The sequence below is a fragment of the Homarus americanus genome, unplaced genomic scaffold, assembly GCF_018991925.1.
Source record: "Homarus americanus isolate GMGI-L3 unplaced genomic scaffold, GMGI_Hamer_2.0 scaffold58957, whole genome shotgun sequence".
In the NCBI taxonomy this organism is placed as follows: Eukaryota; Metazoa; Arthropoda; class Malacostraca; order Decapoda; family Nephropidae; genus Homarus; species Homarus americanus.
Genome location: NW_024740903.1, coordinates 526,124 through 544,911, shown reverse-complemented (window position 1 = coordinate 544,911; position 18,788 = coordinate 526,124). Strand labels below are relative to the sequence as shown.

Genomic DNA, 18,788 nt, shown 5'->3' with positions numbered 1-18,788 from the left:
TTCGTCTGCGGAAATAACAGCCGCAGGTGTGAAGCAGAAAGTCCTCCTGTAACATCTGGCTGGCAAGAAGGACAGGCATCCCTCTTAAGGTAAATTATCCATTCTTATCCTTCCTTACCGACCTGTCCACAAGATCCTCAACAGCTGTGAACACTGCCGTCAGTTCCTATACATCTTAAAACATTTGTGGGGTCCTACGAAGGATTATAAGGATCCTTTTAGAGAGGTTTAAGGACTCGGTTAGTGCCTTCAAGGACTCCGAGATCTTAGTGGCTGAGGGAATCTTTTGATCAGTCACACAGGCGGTCAGTATCATTAAAGACTAAGACCGTATGAGTATATGTCAGTGAAATTTCTTAGGCAACTTAAATTGGCGAGGGATTTGTTCAGCATCAGTCACGGAAGAGGTTCATCTGGGTGAAGGTGACAGGTGAATTATTATTATTATTATCATATGGACGTGACCTTCAAGTTGTTGATATAGTGATAATTTAATTCAGCGGCGTCCTTGTTCAGTGTCGAGAGGGGAAGGTCAGTAATTATGTGTTGTGGTGGTTGGTTGTGCTGGTTGGTTGTGCTGGTTGGTTGGTTGTGCTGGTTGGTTGGTTGGTTGGCACAGTGTGTTTGAGCGCCACCACTGCCCAGAAGCGCTAACCATGAGAGGAAACTTGACTCACTTGTTCCACGACCTGAAATATAATGTTTGATCTCATGTTTCCCTCCCTGACTCCTTTCTCTCTGGCTGCTCCCTCCCTGACTCCCTTCTCCCTGGCTCCTCCCTCCCTCCCTGACTCCCTTCTCCCTGGTTCCTCCCTCTGACTCCCCCCTCCTCCCTATCTCCCCTTCTCCCTGGCTCCTCCCTCCCTGACTCCCTCCCTCCTGGCCTCCCTCTCTGACTCCCTCTCTCTGGCTGCTCCCTCCCTCATTCTCCTTCTCCCTGGCTCCTCCCTCCCCACCTCCTCCTGGCTCCTCCCCTGACTCCCTTCTCTCTGGCTGCCCTCCCATCTCCCTCTCCCTGGCTCCTCCCCCTCCCTGACTCCCTCCTCCCTGACTCCCTCCCTCCCTGACTCCCTCCTCCCTGACTCCCTCCCTCCCCTGACTTGTCCCCTGACTCCCTTCTCCCTGACTCCCTTCTCCCTGGCTCCTCCCTCCCTGACTCCCTCCTCCCTGGCTCCTCCCTCTGACTCCCTTCTCCCTGGCTCCTCCCTCTGACTCCCTTCCCTGGCTCCTCTCCCTGACTCCCTCCCTCCCTGGCTCCTCCCTCTGACTCCTCTCCCTGGCTCCTCCTCTGACTCCTCTCCCTGGCTCCTCCCTCCCTGACTCCTTCCTGGCTCCCTTCTCCTGGCTCCTCCCTCCCTGGCTCCTTCCTCTGACTCTCTCCCTGCCTCCCTCCTGACTCCCTCCCCCTGGCTCCTCCCTCCCTGACTCCTCCTCCTGGCTCCTCCCTCCTATCCCCCTGACTCCCTCCTCCCTGACCTCCCTCCTCCCCACTCCTCCTCCTCCCCATTCCCTTCTCCCTGGCTCCTCCCTCCCTGACTCCTCCCCGACTCCTCCCTCCTGACTCCCTCCTCCCTGGCTCCTCCCTCCCCTGACTCCCTCATCCCTGGCTCCTCCCTCTCCCACCCTCCTCTCTCAGCTCCCTCCTCTGGTTCCCCTCCCTGGCTCCTCCCTCTCTGACCCCCTCCTCCCCTGGCTCCTCCCCTTCTCTCAATTCCCTCCTCCCTATCTCCCTTCTCCCTGGCTCCTCCCTCCCTGACTCCCTCCTCCCTGGCTCCTCTTTCAATAGACAGGTTTGCATGTTTTAATTTCCTTCTTCTTTAAGACTTGTAAAGGTTATGATTTTTGTTTGTTTATTTGTCTTGTCGTGTATAATGTATTGTGTGGCCATTATATTTTCCTGTGTGGCCATTGTGTTGTCCTGTGTGGCCACTGTGGTGCTCTGTGTGGCCATTATGTTGTCCTGTGTGGCCATTGTGTTTGATAGTCCTTCCACAAATTACCAAAACAAGTAATTCAGCTTCACGTATCTTATCCTGAACATATTGTCTACCTGTCTGTTTGTCTTGTTTAAAGTGAAACCTCCATTTAACGGACTATTTGGAGAGGAAAGTCCATTATATCGAGGGTCTGTTAATTGTGAAACCCCCATTTAACGACACATATCGAGAAGAAGGTCCGTTATGGTAGATGCAAGTTAATGTGGACAAATGTAAAGTACTTCGTCTAGGAGATGTAAACAGAGAAACCAGCTATCATATGAACAACGTTGTTATAGAGAAATCTGACTGTGAGAAAGATTTAGGAATAATGATAAGTAGTGATCTTAAACCAAGTAAACAATGTGTATTTGCTCGAAACAAGGTTAACAAAGTACTTGGGTTCATACGAAGGAGTGTTAGTTACAAGACTAGCGAGGTCATCCTAAGACTATATCTTGCGCTTGTGAGACCTCACTTGGATTACCCAGTTCAGTTTTGGTCACCGTTCTACAGAATGGATATAGAATCCCTAGAAAGCCTACAGATGAGAATGACAACACTAATCCCGGGCATTAGGAACCTTGAGTATAGAGACAGGTTAAAGCATCTTAATTTGCACTCCCTCGAGAGACGTAGAGTGAGGGGCGACATGATCGAGGTGTATAAATGGAAGTCAGGGCTAAACAAAGGTGATATAACAAAGGTACTCAAACTATCCAACCAGGAGCGAACTCGTAACAATGATTTTAAATTAGACATATTAAGATTTAGCCACGAGATAGGTAAACATTGGTTTGGAAACAGAGTAGTGGATGAATGGAACAAGTTACCAAACATCATCATTAACTCGAACACTCTGGGAAGCTTCAAATATAGGTTGGACGGATATATGAGCGATAGGGGTTGGGTGTAAACGGGACTTCCCAGTATGAGCCAATAGGCCCGCTGTAGTTTCCTCCATTCTTATGTTCTTATATTGAGGTTTATATTTAACCAATCAGGAGGTCAGCCACACGAACACAAATATCTACATAGTTTACAAGTTGGTGGAGTGTCCGGCTCTCAGGTGGTTATGGACACCACCATAATGGGAGGTAGTGGTGAGTTATGGGGGTAATGGTGGGAACAGGAGAAGTCGTACAGGCTTGACGGTCCAATATTGTTTGTTATTGGTTGTGTTCGAGGGTGACTTTGTAAAATACATACATACATACATACATACATACACACATACATACACACATACATACAAAACTGTTATTGTTATAATGTTATTACCGATCATCAACAACTAAGGTCTTTAAGCGTAAAATAAAAATTAAAAATTATGTGAAGTAAAACTCAATACAAGTGTGAATAATTTTATAAGTCCACTCAAGTGACAAACGTGAGAGTGTAAGTCAATCGGGTGGTTGTGCTTGTTTTAACCCAGTCGAAATACCTGTTAAGATATTCGAACCAAGAACATGTGGGTCCAACCAAGTACAATAAACCACTCGGCCACCGTTGAAATAGAAACAAAAGTGGGTGAACGAAGAAAGTGTTAACTGAAGAAGGAAAGTGTAAATAAGAGATGAAGGTTGACAAGGTGTGGTTGATGACCCTCGGAGTCTCGCCTGGAGGGAGGGAGAAAACTTGACCACATGTTAGGATAAATATCACTCACCATTAACATCCCGAGGCCGCAACACATGGTGGTTATTCTTCCCTCGATACTGTAACAGATGTACGGTACACACCCACCTGTCTCATCCTACAAGAACTGCGTCGCCGGATAGTTTACCCAGTCAATCAATCAATCAGTTATCCCTCGACCCTGGACCCCACACTGGTGACCCAACAAGAACTTTACAATGTTGTCCTCAGATACTTCCTCCTAGGGCGCTCAACGGACCCGGGGATCTAACATAACTTTTCGGGCAGTACACAGGAAGAAAATCCCTTCCACACACTATCGCGCTGCACGAAATTTTATTGGTTCAAATCATTTTTTTTTTATTGCGTTTGGTTAGGTTAGGTTTCGTTTGGTTTGTTAGGGGATTAAATTCATCATAAAAGCAGCTGAGTCATCGGACCTTCATCATTGCAGCTCAATGACCTTGTGGTGCATCTTACTGGCGCCAGGACAGGTGGGGGGGGCCTGGTTTGTGACGGTTGAGGTGCGGACAGCCACCAGTTTCCTGTCCTCAGGCGTCTTGACAATCAGGAATTTCAATGGTTCCACAGTCACCACCACCACCACACCGCCGCTACCACCACAGCCACCACCACCACCACCTGCCTATCCTCCCCACAGCTCTACTGTCATTCCCCAAGCCTCGACTCACACAGGACCTGCTACGAACTATCCCCTTGAACCTATTCCTTGATGTACAGTTCCTCTCTGTCCCAACTTTCCTGTGCTGACACTTATACCGTTTCCCAGCACGACAAGATAATTCCATCACCCATGTACCCTCGTGGCCAACTGTGTTCTTAATTGTCGGGAAAAACCACCAACTGATTTACTAACATCCAGACGACAAGGTGAGAAAGACAGACTGAGGGATGTGATAGACGTTTCACTCTCAAATTTTCGGTCTCATGTCGCAAGTTACCTTCTGTTGACCTTAAGTGAGTTTCTGTTCACTGAATGACTCACCCGCTCACTGACTGAACCTTTCAGATCTCCTTAACATTGATCACCTTAGACTGAATTGAACTAAATTAAACTTAACAAAAAATCCAGATGTGCCGTTAGCTCTATACGTGACTCACTTAAAGAGAAAATTACACAATGACGATGAAAATAAAATATCGATACTATTCTGGCACAACACACTACTTATTACAACTCGTATTTATGTTAGGTTAGGTTTATGTTACGTTAGGTTACGTTTGGTTAGGTTAGGTTACGTTAGGTTACGTTAGGTTCACTTGATAATGTATAAACAACTTTCCATTCTTAGGTCACGTTGGTAGAGACATTTACGAGTAAGATGACTACTCGTACACCTTATATTATGTACTGTAACCTCACGTTGTTGTCCTGTAACCTCACGTTGTTGTACTGTAACCTCACGTTGTTGTACTGTAACCTCACGTTGTTGTCCTGTAACCTCACGTTGTTGTCCTGTAACCTCACGTTGTTGTCCTGTAACCTCACGTTGTTGTCCTGTAACCTCACGTTGTTGTCCTGTAACCTCACGTTGTTGTCCAGTAACCTCACGTTGTTGTCCTGTAACCTCACGTTGTTGTCCTGTAACCTCACGTCGTTGTACAGGTATCATACTTCACGTTATCAGTCTCGTGTGAAGTGAATTTTGTGGGAAAAATCCGTTAAGTGAATACTGGGTAGTTTCTCACTCTTTATTCCCTCCTCCTTCTACTGCTTCTCCTCCTATTCCTACCCCCCTCTTCTTCTTCCTCTTCTTCCTCCTCCTCTTCCTCTTCCTTCTTCCTCCTCATCTTCTTCCCTGGTTTATTTAGTTAGAGTAGTATTTGTACCGCCCCCTTGTTCCCCGTTTTTCCTGCCGTTCCTCTCTCTCTCTCTCTCTCTCTCTCTCTGCAACAGGTGTACGAGGCAGGTGAGAGGAAGTACTGGTGGAGGGCTCGACCCGGCACCACACCCTCGTCAACCCCCAGCGGAAGTATTACCATAAATTACTGAGTGACCCGGCGGCGTGTGTGAGCCAACAGTTGCTGCCTATGTTATGTGGGTCAGTGTGGGACCTGGGCCATGGCCTCCTGCAGCAGGTCCTGACGCTGATAGTGGTCATGCTATGCCACCTGCCGTCCTCCCTCGCCCTCAGGTGTTGTCTCTTTATCTTGTGTCGTGCTTGATGATAACACAAAGATGAAGATTAAAGCACAAGGAAGCTTTCTCTCTGGGTGTCTATAGGCCTATGTTCGTAATGGTACAGTACATATATTTATTAAATTCATACATACACACCGACATATACATAAATACATACATACATACTTTACATGACTCTAAGGGGAATATATAATTTGTTCAACTTTCCATCGTTTGTGAACAACAGTGTAAGAACAGACGTGATGAATGAGTGTGTGTCGGTAAATAACAGAACCTCATCATCACTTCACCCTACAGTAGTTTACATTAGCATATTCCTTTATATACTGTAACGACTCTCCAGCCCCCACACCGCCCAGCACCTTCTCTCCCCTCAGCCCCCTCCTCAGCCCCCCTCCTTAGCCCTCCAGCCCCCCCCTAGCCCCCCAAGAGAGACTTACAACTCTTGAGGAGAAAGTGAAGACAAATACAAGGTGTTTTATTACGAGAGAATTCCATTTGTGTTGAGTGTTCCAAGTCATCCATTTATTACACTCTGGAGGTGAACAAACACGTGTACACGATGGTCTAAGATTGAGAACAAACGAGTGATCTGGAGGTTGTTCTCTGGAGGTCAATATTGTGCTTATGTGTTAGGTCTGTATTTCACCCATACACACGTCACACACCCCTACACACGTCACAAAGCCATACACACGTCACACACACCCCACGTCACACACCCCCACGTCACACACCCCTACACTTACACACCCTACACACTTCACTTCATTCACACACCCCACGTCACACACCCCCACGTCACACACCCCCACGTCACACACCCCCACGTCACAACCCCCCACGTCACACACCCCCCGTCACACACCCTCCACGTCACACACCCTCCACACCCTCACACACCCTCCACGTCACACACCCCACGTCACACACCCTCCACGTCACACACCCTCCACGTCCACGTCACACACCCTCCACGTCACACACCTCACCACACCCTCCACGTCACACACCCTCCACGTCCACACCCCCCGTCCCACGTCACACCCCACGTCCACACACCCCCACCCACCCCCACGTCACACACCCCCACGTCACACACCACGTCACACACACACACCGTCACACCACCCCCACGTCACACACCCCCACGTCACACACCCCCCACGTCACACACCCTCCACGTCACACACCTCCGTCACACACCCGTCCACGTCCACACACCCTCCACGTCACACCCTCCACGTCACACACCCCTCCACGTCACACACCCTTCACACACCCTCCACGTCACACACCCTCCACGTCACACACACCCCGTCCACGTCACCCCCCACGTTCCACGTCACACACCCTCCACGTCCACGTCCACGTCGTGCACTCCCGTCACACACCACGCCTCCACGTCACACACATCCCACAAAACGTCCAGGAAACCATTACCTTGGTGTGTTATGGATGCACGCCACATTGACACCTGTAATTGGAGAACCTTGACGGGTGCAGTAACACACACACACACCCACCACACACACACACCCACACACACCCACACCACCACACACACACACACACACACACACACCCCACACACACACACGTACCAATACAGATACAGTATACACAGATACAGTATACACAACGCACACAGCCTAATATTTTTACCATTAAAGTGTGTTATTGGGGAGAAACTTTTAACAGGAAACAGTCATAGCGAAGCAACTCAGTGTCGTCCTTCAATACAAAGTGATAATGTGATACTCTTGCACCTGACAGTCTGGCCAATAACGCGATTAAATTTCAGTCACATTCTCACAGTCGTTACGTGTGAACCGCAGGCCAGACAACGTGTCAAAGTGGACCATGACGTTTTTTTGGGGGGTCGGTCAAGAAAGGAGTAAACCTCACGCTTGTGGTGTTCTGGTTTTGTGAGAAAGTCCCAGCTTTCCTAACCTAGCCTAACTTGCTCAAACCTAATCTAACCAACTCAAAGCTCCCTTCCCACTCCCGTCCCTTAACTAGATATTAAAACTAAAAAAAAAATGAAACCTGACATTTATTCCACTTCATAAAAATACAAATTTGTGTACGAAATTTTGTTCTGTGGTATAGGTATTTTTGTCTCTCCATGGCCACTTAAAAGCTCTCTGGATTGACCACTAACAACATCTAGGAATAACTACCCATGTGGTATTTAACTCAAAGGTCATGTGATGTTATACAGTACCAGAGTAAACAGACCTTAACAATACCAGGACACATACTGTAATTACAAGTCAGTGTGTACAGGAGTATTATAACATAGTGTGTATAATACTGTCAGTAAGTTCTAAAGTACTATAGACTAATAACACAGGTTCATTTTTTTACTAGGACTTATCGTAGACCCCCTTGAAGATATAAAAACAATGGGAGATAATTACTAACTGAGGTAACAACGTAAAAACTCCAATCATTAGTCTATTGTTTGCTTCAAGACTTATCCTTGGTCCTTGAGGGGGAGGTGGCCTTGATGGGGAGATAGGTAGGGGTAAACCTTAGCCTTTGAATTGGGGGGAGGGGTGGGGGGGGCAGAATGGGTGGGTTAAACCTTAGCCTTTGAATTGGGGGAGGGGAATGGGGGGGAGGCAGAATGGGTGGGTTAAACCTTAGTCCCAGCGATCTCTTTTGATTCTTGTTCCGTAAATGGGCGCTACGAAAGGCGTCTGGCGTAAGTTGGTCTGGTGTAACTCATTAGTATAGCGTTGTAAGTAAGAGTCAACGTCAGGTGAAGTTGAATGCTCGTGCTGGCAGTGTTGTTGTTCTGGTGGGATTTAAGCTTCAATATCTCGTCCTAACTACATATTTTTTTAAGCTTCTCCATTTCCTCTACTAAGCTTTACTTTCTTTGAGTTTGATCAATTCTTATAAGTTTAATTTCGTTGTTAGCTTAATCCTTCTCTGGCTCGCCTTACACGCTTCACCTCGCCCACCTCGCCAATTAAACTCACCCACCTCGCCAATTAAACTCACCCACCTCGCCAATTAAACTCGCCCACCTCGCCAATTAAACTCACCCACCTCGCCAATTAAACTCGCCCACCTCGCCTAGCTGATCCATTCCACAGAGACATCAACCCACAAGAGAGGTGACCGTCGCGGTGTTGATATGACAAACCTGGTGTCTCCTTGAGCATACTGCAAACTCTTGTTACCTGCGTGGTGTTGGTGACTCTCTCTCTCTCTCTCTCTCTCTCTCTCTCTCTCATCGATCTTTATGTTTTCAGAACCTTTTTGATCACAATGTGTTCTTATTTAGACATGACGTATAATCCCTAAAAGTAAATAACTATCTGCTTGACTCTTGTTATGCTTGGTCAATCCGGCTACCTGACGTCTCTACCCCTCTCTCTTAATCACCTCCCTCCCTCCCTCCCTCACCCACCGCCACCCACTACCACCCACCGCCGCCTCCCATCCCAAGCACCCCTCCCCCCCCGGAAAAAAACAATGACCGGAATATAATGTCCATGATGGTTCTAACGCCAACAGCTTTCCAGTACGACAATTGTACCTCAAATTGTCTCGTTTTTTTCCCCGCCACGGAGCCACGACGGTGTACCTAACTTACTAAGAAGGTTAATTTGTTTCTCTAACAGCCGAGGAGGACGACTACGAGTCTTGTGTGAGATTATCGCTACGTTAATTATCTCAGCCCTAATACAACTTTCTGTAGACTAACTTATAGGGGGGGGAGGGGGGTACATTCATCCATAAAAGTCCCGTTGCCTCTCTTGAACCACGAACCCCCAAGATCCAGACTTAAGAATCCGAAGCAGTAGACACTAATCCATAACTGCTTCGGTTTCATGGGTGTGAATCTCGGGGTTTGTGGTTCAGTAGAAGAGGTGAGAGCAGAACTTTAGTGTGTGATTGTATATATCTATTGCTCGTAAATAAGACACTTACTTTCGGATGCACTTGACTCTGATATCTGCCCACTCACAAACTCTCCAGCACCTAGATATTGATTAAATTACGCTCCTCTGATAGGCCTTCTGCTGGTTACTATGTTAAGACCGTCTATCATAGTCCTCTGGCCATGTTAAGTTCTGTGTTGACCTAGACGGAGCTTAACTAGATGAGTGTCCTTATGATAGTCACCTGTAATTACACCTGTCCCTCTCCGATGCACACACACACACACACACACACACACAGTCTCTCTCTTTCTCTCTCCATTCTCACATGCATAACACACCGTAACACACCATAACACGCCCTAACATGTTATAACACGGTACACCAGCAAGTTATCACCACCTCATGAGTGGGGGTTAGAGTTATAGCCTGGAACGAGATATTATAAGAGAGAGTCACATCTCCCTGGCCAGACGTGACGCCAAGAGACTCATCTCACCTGTTAAGTGGATCAGGTAATTGAATACTCGAGTTAAAGAGCTGTATAGGTAAAAAAAGGAACACCTGAAGACTCAACAACCTAGATTATCTCACGTGATGAAGATACGATAACCTAACCTAACCTAACCTAACCTAACCTAACCTAACCTAACCTAACCTAACCTAACCATCAAAAAAAGAGCGCCATAGTTCGCTTATACTGTAAGTCTCAAGATTCAATAGAGAAAACTTTAGCCTGTTGGTAATGCTGGGGGGTAATATCAGGCTTTTGGTCTGTTTCAGTACTCGCAGGTGTCAACGTTAGTTATAAGAGTTTGGCATGAGAAGACAGTAAAGGAAACGAGGCGTGAGATTAACTTAAAGAAACTGGAGTGTGAGATTAGCTTAAGAAATCGAAGCGTGAGATCAGCTAAAAGAAAACGAGGCGTGAGATCAGCTAAAAGAAAACGAAGCGTGAGATCAGCTAAAAGAAAAAGACGCGTGAGTACCAGTGAGTTGAGGAAAAATTAGAGCACGTCTTATATCAGTGGCGGAGGGTCGCACCTGTGACGCAGTGGTGGACGAGACCTGTACTAACCCCTTCCTTCCCTCCCCCTCTCACCACTTCCTCTCAACCCCTCTTTCCCTCCTCCCCACCCCCTTTCCCCCCTCCCCACCCCCTTCCCCCCACCCCCTTTCCCCCCTCCCCCACTCCCTCTCCCTCCTCTTCCACTCCTTCCCCACCCCCCCCTCCCTCCCACTCCCCCCCCCTCCCACCCCTCACCCCCCCTTCCCCACTCTTTTCTCCCTTCCCCACTCTTTCTCCCTCCCCACTCCTCCCACCCCTTCCTCCACCCCTTCCTTAGACACTATGATGGTCATTATTTTATTTATTTACTTTTGACAAAGTCCTTTCACCTCTAAGGGGCCAGTGTGTGTGTGTGTGTGTGTGTGTGTGTGTGTGTGTGTGTGTGTGTGTGTGTGTGTGTGTGTGTGTGTGTGTGTGTGTGTGTGTGTGTGTGTGTGTGTGTGTGTGTGTGTGTGTGTGTGTGTGTGTGTGTGTGTGTGTGTGTGTGTGTGTGTGTGTGTGTGTGTGTGTGTGTGTGTGTGTGTGTGTGTGTGTGTGTGTGTGTGTGTGTGTGTGTGTGTGAAATTAATAATGTGATTCCTATTTACCTTTCCTTATTAAGCTTACTTGATTTAATTATTAGATAGATTGCCTCATTAAGCTTACCTGATAATAGCATAAGTCTTATTTGATTCCCCTAATAAGGTTACCTGATACTGCTAATAGGTTTACCTGAGTTCACTAATAAGCTCACCTGATTTCAATGATAAACTCTCTTCTACTCCCCACCCCTCTTCACCTACCCTTCCCTCACCTCTCCTCCCCCCCTACTCCTTCCCCCCTCTCACCTTCTCTCCCCCCCCCCTACACCCACAATGGTGAATGAGTGAAATAATGAGATAAGATCCCCCTTACTCATGCCCGCCTCGGTAATCAGACGACAGGGATATGAGTAATGAGTCCAGCCAGTATGAATGATGATGGTGTTAGGGATGAGGGACACTATTATTCACCCTCTTCTCGGACTCAAATGTACACACCTTCAGCGGCACCAAGGGGGGGGGGGAGATGTGGTCGAGGAGGAGATCTTCTTCTTCTTCTTCTTAAATGTCCCCCAAACGCCCTAAATGTGTCCCAAACTCCCTAAATGTGTCCCAAACGCCCTAAATGTGTCCCAAACTCCCTAAATGTGTCCCAAACACCCTAAATATGTCCCAAATTCCCTAAATGTGTCCCCAAACTCTCTCGTGTTGGCTGGCTGTGTTGACTAAGCAAATTTACCGTCGAGTAAAGGAAAGGAGAAAGTAAGCGATGGAGTGTGGAGTAATGTCTTGGGAAGATTCTGACACAGCCAGAGTGTCTTGTGGTGTGAGCTGTGTGTGTGTTGTTACTTGTGGACACCTGTTGTTATTGTTACTCTCTCTCTCTCTCTCTCTCTCTTACCTCAACAAGTAGCAGGACCTTCTCACTGCCAGTAAACTTGGAAGAAATCTGAAAGTAAAGAAATAAAACATATTAGTAAAAACACCAACATCATCTATACATCCTCACGCCTTGATGAGCCACTAACACCTCTGCGTCACTTCTACTCGTTCAGGAACAATCTCTTAGGGCACTACTTATACGCAGGAGGCGCCGCAGGGATGCAACAGAGGTATAGGTCCTCCTCCGCCATCATCAAACACTGGTCACGATTCACTGTCTGTCATTCAGGAAGTCATTAATTTAGTTGTTGGGATTTATATTGATTTGTGTGTACCTGACGTATTTATTGGGGGTTTGTTGTTTTTATGACGGGTTCACTTTGTCTGTCCGTCTCTGTCTTCGTCTTCCGTCTAAAAGTTTCAGTATACAGTGAGTATTAAGTGGTGCTCTCGCTGTTCTCCCTGCAGCCTCGCCTCTTACATCACAGCTTCAAACAATGACCTAAGTCCCGCCCAGCATTCCATCTTGTGTTCGCCTTTGCACCGCTGTAAACACCACCTTCCTCATTCCGGTCGTTCCTTGGGCGGTCCTCCGTCCTGGCCGGCCTGCGAGGAATGTTCTAAAACGAGAAGTAACTGCAGGGTGGGTGGAGGTGTGTGAGGGAGAGTGGGTGGGTGGGTGGAGGTGGGTGAGGGAGAGTGGGTGGGTGGGCAGTAGCCTCGGGGTCTGTCATGACGGACGGTGCTCGCGAGACCTGCAGATGCGCCTCTGTCCCCCACCTCCCGGGGCACCTCTCGTGTGTGTGTGACAGTATTTTTTTTTATTTGCTGTTACTTTTTTATCTTCCCTTTTGTTTTTACTCTTCTTCTGTTTCTCTCAATTTATCTTCTTTTACTCATACTCTCTCTCTCTCTCTCTCTCTCTCTCTCTCTGCTTCTTAGTTCTTACGTTTTTATCCTGCCATTTTTTCCTTTCATCTTATATTTTAAATCTTTCACTGATGTCCTGTTCACCTCCTAACTTTCTCTCCTTCACTTTCTTCCTCCTTTCCCCTCTCCTCTTCCACTTCCCTCACTCTCTTCGTCCCTCCTCCTCCACTTCCCCCAAGGAGAGAAAAGAAAAAGGAGGCACAGACAGACAGACAGACAGACAGACAGAGTAAGTGTCAGGGGAAAAAAAAAGAATAACAAAAAGTAAAAACAACTTAACAACGGAACAAGAGAGCCAATAACCTCCTTCCCTGGCAGCCAACTAATTAACAAGACAAATACCAACAAGGTTTTAAAGGGACCATAAAAATCTCTCCTAGACTTCTCACCCTTCATTCTCCCCTCCCTCCTCCCCCCCTAACCACACGGAGCCTCACCCCCTTTCACCAGTCTCCACCCCTCCTCCCCACAAACAGAATGGTTTAATTATCTCCCACTGTTGGTTAAGGACAAAAGCTGGTGTCTGGCACAGTGGCAGCTACGGGTCATCACAGTACACAGGTAAAACTCAGCCTCTACACCGCTCATGTTCCCGATAGTTAATTAACCTTTGGTCGCTGTGGCTCAGGTGAGACTTGAAATTTTTAACACAGGTGCTGATGACTGGGTGGCCAAGGTGCTGGTGATAGATATGTGTATGTGTGTCTGTATGTCTGTGTCTGTAGGTCTGTGTCTGTTTGTTATATTTATGTCTGTGTCTGTATTTGTTTTTGTCCGTGATTGTGTTTATTTCTGTGTCTATTTTCTCTCATATGTCTGTGTATGCCTGTGTATGTCTGTACCTGTGTATGCCTGTGTCTGTCTAAGTCTGTATATGCCTGTTTATGTCTGTCTGTGTATGTCTGTGTATGTCTGTACCTGTGTCTGTCTAAGTCTGTGTATGTCAGTGTGTCTCTTTACTGACCTCTCGTTATTTTTAGTCTGTCCAGTTTGGTTTTCTTCTATGTATACTTATCCAGCTATAAACTCCACTACTACTACTACTACTACTACTACTACTACTACTACTACTACTACTACTACTACTACTACTACTACTACCAACGACGACGCCGGTGGAGGAATGATTTAGTACCGCTGTCATAAAAGGCTCACTAACCATCAACCACTGTAACTACCAACGTTGAAAAAGATGAAGAAATTCTACCAATGAAACTTAAAGGGTGAAACAGTTATTGACCAATTGAGGATAAAAAACAACGATAAAAAGAAATATTAACTAAACTCCATCAATAAAATACACAATAACAACTTAGACGTTAAAGAAAATATATAAAATTAACAAAAACACTGAAATAAAGATCATTGTTGCAGACGATATGAGGGGAGGGGGAGGGCAAGAGGGGAGGGTTAGAGGGGAGGCAGGAGGGGAGGGCGGAGAGGGGAGGGCGAGAGAGGAGGGCCAGAAGGAGGGCCAGAAGGGAAGGCAAGAGGGGAGGGCAAGAGGTGAGGGCAAGAGGTGAGAGCAAGAGACAATGTTATCATGTTCACCCAGTAGGCTCTTCATTCCAGGCTATAGGTGGGTGGAAGGAAGGTCAGACCAACTGTTCTTTATAGCGACCACCTGTCTTTAATGTTTACTAATACTCTCTCTCTCTCTCTCTCTCTCTCTCTCTCTCTCTCTCTCTCTCTCTCAGCAGCACATAACTCAGGGGTCGATGGCATGTGTTAAGATGTCCCAGTTATGGTATAATGGCCGCCGGTACTATTAGCTGAGGTTACGAGGCAGATTCTCCTCCCGTAGACAAGATGACTCGATAACCCGCTGTCGAGACCCTGCCAGTCATGACCCTTCCTAGAAACTGCTGCTGTCAGGGAGGGTTCAGTGTTAATGTATCTGTACTGTATATTGTCGCCAGCCGTAGCACTGAGGTCATCATGCACTCAACCATTACACATCACTGTCATCATGCATTCAACCATCACACTTCACTGTTCTCATGCACTCAACCATCACATATCACTGTCCCCATGCACTCAACCATCACACTTCACTGTTCTCATGCACTCAACCGTCACACATCACTTCTCATGCACTCAAACATCACACATCACTGTACATTCTTGTCATGAGGCAGCCAGTGTGTTTGGTTACCTTAGAGAAGAAAGATCACTTATAGTTCCTTGTTACGGCTGTTCAGGTCATAATGTACTCCATTTAGAAAGCGACGTGTCTGCGTTAGACTCAAGAATGTCCGCTCTAACAACACGGATTTCCTTGTGACACAGTAGGTGGGTAGATGGTGGTACAGTACAGTGGGTGGTGATACAGTACAGTGTGTGGTACAGTACAATGGGTGGTGGTACAGTACAGTGGGTGGTGGTACAGTACAGTGGGTGGTGGTACAGTACAGTGGGTGGTGATACAGTACAGTGGGTGGTGATACAGTACAGTGGGTGGTGGTACAGTACAGTAGGTGGGTATGAGTAACACCCGAGCTATGTTGGTGTAATACTCAGTGGGACAGGACCCTCAACCCCATGCCCCGCCAGAGTAGCTTTCACAGCCACCCAGCCCCAGCTCCTCCACCGCCCGGTCAAGCCAAGAATGGGGACAGGGTGCGCCGACTCGATAAAAAAACCGAGTGTAAAATACGACTATATATACAAAGTACATCATGAAGGTAACACACCTGACCTGTGCTGATTATTACCAGGTATTGTGGCGGCTTTATTATTATTACACACACACACACACACACACACATACATACACATACATACAAGGTGGCGGGGACCATTCAAGCACACTCCCTGCCCTCAAACGCGTGTATTTTACCATCTCCCCCGGATGCCCTGAGCTCTGCGGCCTTGGCACGGAGAATCCTTCAGGACATTAACTTGGTGATGATAAGAGACATCCAGCAGCCTTGACGACGCCCGCTGTTGGTTTTGTTGACTGATAATGAGGCGTTTAAGGCGGGGTTTGTTTTGTGTGTGTGTGTGTGTGTGTGTGTGTGTGTGTGTGTGTGTGTGTGTGTGTGTGTGTGTGTGTGTGTGTGTGTGTGTGTGTGTGTGTGTGTGTGTGTGTGTGTGTGTGTGTGTGTGTGTGTGTGTGTGTGTGTGTGTGTGTGTGTGTGTGTGTGTGTGTGTGTGTGTGTGTGTGTGTGTGTGTGTGTGTGTGTGTGTGTGTGTGATATTGTCAATACTCATTAACTCATTATATTTGAAGGTTACAGGATGAGTGATAGTGACCATTATGATATGATGATGATGGGAAAAAGGTTTGATGACAGATTGTGAATGACATTGAGCCCGTTATTGGTATATGATGGTGACTGGGGGGGAGGTTGATGGTGTAGTGAGAGAGTAATACAGAGATGAGAAGTGTATACGAGCCAGGAGAGAGATGCATCATAGGGTCAAGGTGAGTATTGATGGATGCACACACACACACACACACACACACACACACACACACACACACACACACAGTAAGTGATAACTACAAGGAGAGAGTAAGTACATTATTAGTATGACAATTAACACGAGAGAGAGTCCACCTTTGTGACATATGAATAATAACAATAATAATAATAATAATAATAATAATAATAATAATAATAATAATTAATCTCAGTATTTCAAGGTTACGGGTTTGAACGTAATAATCTCGTTGGACAAGTTACTAACACTCATACAGACGTTCATCTGTATATCACTTGTGTTAAAAGTATGCTAAGGGAGGGATGGAGAGGGGAGATGGAGGGAAGGAAGGAGAAGTAAAGAAGGGTGGATTAAAGGAGGAAGAAAGAAAGTCTTGGCGACCCGTAAGAGGCACTGCACTCGACCACCTTCCCTTCACCAAATGTAAAGTCAGGTACACATTCACAGCTGGTTGGCTTGGAGACGCCTCTGGGTGCGAACTAGCCAACCTTTAGGACAGATGGTGAACGCTGTATCCACTTACGTCTTGAATTACGACCAATCGAAGTAGTATGTGAGACCCTAGATGTGTTTATTGTTGAACATCATCAGTAAAATATCAAAAGGTTTTATCTTTATAGGTCATAAGACAGTGTTACCTGGTGGTGAAGGCTGATGGGTAAGAGACGGTCATCAAAACTGAGATGATTTAGTATTCATGTCTACGAGGCGGGGAGTCAGACCTACCTCCTTGATCCCAATATGGAGCTCAAAATTAAGTCAGTAATCACAAAAGGCTTCACTTGAGTCCATGTAGGTAATCCAAAAAACGACAATCGAACCCACGTCCCCACGATCACCGAGTAGAATGCTAATACCTGTGTTGACGTCAGTTGGGAAGTACCAGAGGGCCATGATGGAGGGGGGGTGATGGAGGGAGGGAGGGAGCAGTGTTGACGTCAGTAGGAAAGTGCCAGAGGGCCAAGGGGCAGAGGAAGGGAGAGAGGGAGAGGAGGGAGAAAGAGAGAGAAGTAGGGAGGAGATAGGGAGAAGGAGAGAGAGGTAAAGTGGAGAGAAAGAGAGGGAGGAGAGAGAGAGGGGTGAGGGAGGGTGGGAGGGAGGGAGAGTCACCACCAAAGAGAAAGCTGCATACCGCACCCCTTACTCACTACCTGTTAATTATCAGACTCCTTCACCGATCCTCAGGTATTACCGAGGTGGGGCTGTGTCAGTGGATTATCATCTTTACAGGAGCTTTTATCCAAGGTATGGTGAAGGTACCGGGGTAATCCAAGTAACTGGTATGAGATTAGGTAGTTGGGTAGTTTTAATTAATACCTGGATACGCAGTCGGTGTTTTTCTTTATTTATTATTTTTCTTCCACAGAGTAAGTTCTAAGTTGTGGTTAGTGGAATAGACTTGTTCATATCATTACTGGAAATGAGGTCAAGTCTTCACTACATCAGATCAAGATGAGAAATTAAATCCATGAAATTAAGAAACATTCGGTCAAAACCTAAATAGGAAAATGGCATAATAATTTTTTTAAACCTATTACCACACTGAAGATGGGGAAGTAGTAAGGGAGGAAAGGGGAAGAGAGAGAGAGAAGGAAGGAAGGAAGGAGGAAGGGAGAAAGGGGGTAATGAGAGTGTATTTAACGAACTGCCAACACCTACAGTACGTCTAGAAACATTCGTAATCCAGACTTTTGTTATAACTACGCCGTCTCTTGTCTGTAGTAATCATGTCTTACTACTACTACTAACTACCAGAACTTTAGCACTACCAACATCACCATCACTACTACCCCCCCCACCTCTATGTAAACCACTAGCATCACCACTATTAAAGCTACTAGCACTACCATTAAAGCAACCACCAAAACTACTAGCCTCCACCACTAGCACGACCATCATCAACCACTATGATCCAACCTGAGACGAAGAACAAATGACAAGTAAAATTCCCCATCTAGTAACCCCCCACCCCCCCAATGAAGAATTACTATCGTATTTAAACCCAGATATCGAACAAATATGGCGTCATTATGGCACTGAGACTCTACCTAGGATTTTTTTTTTCTCTTTAACTCTTGAGGGAAAATATTAACCAATGGTCCTTTGAGAATTTTGACTTGTGTTTCTTAAGGTGGAGGACCCGGGCAAGCTGAGGGAGTCGGGCGATAAATATGGGGTTGACGAGTGATATATGTCAAGAGTCGGGCACACGCTGAAGGAGGTAGTGGAGAGGGGGAAGGGAGGGGGAGAAGGAGGAGAGA

The 18,788-nt window shown here is 46.7% G+C and overlaps 1 protein-coding gene across 6 annotated transcripts in view; it reads right to left on the bottom strand.

Annotated features, from left to right (window-relative positions):
* The window catches only part of LOC121875555 (serine/arginine repetitive matrix protein 2-like), a 142,910-nt gene that overhangs the window by 16,173 nt on the left and 107,949 nt on the right, over window positions 1-18,788 (bottom strand). For 5 of the 6 annotated variants that reach the window (XR_006090630.1, XM_042380139.1, XM_042380142.1 and 2 more), the window contains one exon: window positions 12,170-12,217. The exons of the other annotated variant lie outside the window; for it this stretch is intronic. The gene's annotated coding sequence lies outside the window, so the exon portion shown is untranslated. The remainder of the gene's footprint in view (window positions 1-12,169; window positions 12,218-18,788) is intronic. 6 annotated transcript variants of the gene reach the window in all.